The following is a 2,089-nucleotide window of genomic DNA, read 5'->3' on the forward strand; positions in this document are numbered from 1 at the left end:
CAAAAATAAAATCATTATTCTTTTTTTTAAACAATAATCTATACTATATTATAAAACATTTGACAAAAACTCTTAAAAATAATTTTTTATGCACGAAATATTGTTTATTGATGCATATTACTTAAAATTTAAGATTATAAGTAAATTATGCATAAGTACAACTTATTAAAGTTCCATACTTGAATTCGTCTAACTAACTGCAGATAAACATAATCAAATATTGGATAAATATTTCATTTTAAATATAAAAAAATCTAAAATATAATTATGATAATCATTGATAACTAACAAAATTTAATTAAGGAAATTACACCAAAACACAAGAAATTTTAAAAAGATTAATTTAATACTGATATCGATATTTTTTTTCAAACTTTTATGATATTTTTAAATTTATATTTTATTCAAAAATAAAAATATTACCACTTTCTCAAAACCACATAAAACCAATGTTTACTTATAATTCAAGATTACAAGTAAATTATGCAAAAGTACAACTTATCAAAGCTCGATTTTTGAATTTGTATAACTAATTGCGGATAAACATAATCAAATAAAGGATGAACATCTCATTTTAAAATATAAAAATCTAAAATATAATTAGAATAATTATCAAGTTCCAACAAAATAAATAATTATTATCTTTATAAAAAAGTTATATTATTAAACCAAGTATAAATTACTTCGTTATTGTACAGAAATTAAATTATAAAATATTTGAATTAAAAAATTACACGAAAAAATGAGGAATTTCAAATAGTTARTTTGATACTAATATCGATATATTTTTGTCAATTTTTATGATATCTTCAAACATTTATTTTATTCAAAAATAAAAACATCATCGTTTTCTCAAAATCACATAAAACCATATTATAAAATCGACTGAGATAAATAATAAAATGAAATATTAAAATCACGATATATCTCGCTGCATTGCGCGAGTACGCTTCTAGTATATATATGTATCTATACTATCTTATAAAACATTTGGCTAAAACTCTTAAACCCGTTTATCCCTAAACGATTTCATCCCTATCCGATTTGAAAAGTCCAGATTTCATACGAATCTTGAAGCAATCTTCATAAAATCTCAAGAACAGAATATGAATTCAATATAGATTGGAGAGAGAGAATAATTGCTGTCAAATTACCTTTTCTGATTAATGATGTAATCAATTGTGTAATTACAATTACACTGAAAAGACTATTTATACTAAAGAAAATAATGCTAAACTAATTACAATAAAGCTAAGTAAATGGAGAAACTTGAATACAACATTTAAGCACTAATCTTGAACCCAACACGATTTCATAACTGCAGATAAACACAATCAAATACATGATAAACATCTCATTTTAGATATAAAAAATCTAAAATATAATTAGTTTAATCATTAAATTATAACAGAATACTTAATTATTATCTTTATAAAATTTATAATATTAAAACAAAAATAAATTGTTTTATTATTAAACTTAAATTAAGTTATATAAAAAAAAAATATATTCTATATTATAAATTATTTGACAAAAACTCTTAAAAACCATTTTTTATGCACAAAATACTGTTTATTAATGCATATTACTTAAAACTCAAGATTACAAGTAGATACAACTTATTATTGCTCCATATCTGAATTCGTGTAACTAACTGCAGATAAACACAATCAAATAGAAGATATACATCTCATTTTAAATATAAAAAATATAAAATAAAATTAGGACAATCATTGAGTTTTAACAGAATACTTAATTATTTTCTTTATAAAATGTTATATTATTAAACCAAAAATAAATTATTTCATTATTAAACTTAAATTAAATTATAAAAAAAACAATCTATACTATATTATAAAGCATTTGACAAAAACTCTAAAAAACTACTTTTTATGTGTAAAGTACTGTTTATTAATGCATATTACTTAAAACTTAAGATTACAAGTAGATTGTACGTAAGTACAACTTATTAAAGCTCCATATTTGAATTCATGTAACTAATTGCAGATAAACATAATCAAATACAAGATAAACATCTTATTTTAAATATAAAAAATCTAAAATATAATTAGGATAATCATTGAGTTCT

This window comes from Cynara cardunculus (genome assembly GCF_001531365.2).
Source record: "Cynara cardunculus var. scolymus isolate 2C chromosome LG 2, CcrdV1, whole genome shotgun sequence".
Lineage (NCBI taxonomy): Eukaryota > Viridiplantae > Streptophyta > Magnoliopsida > Asterales > Asteraceae > Cynara > Cynara cardunculus.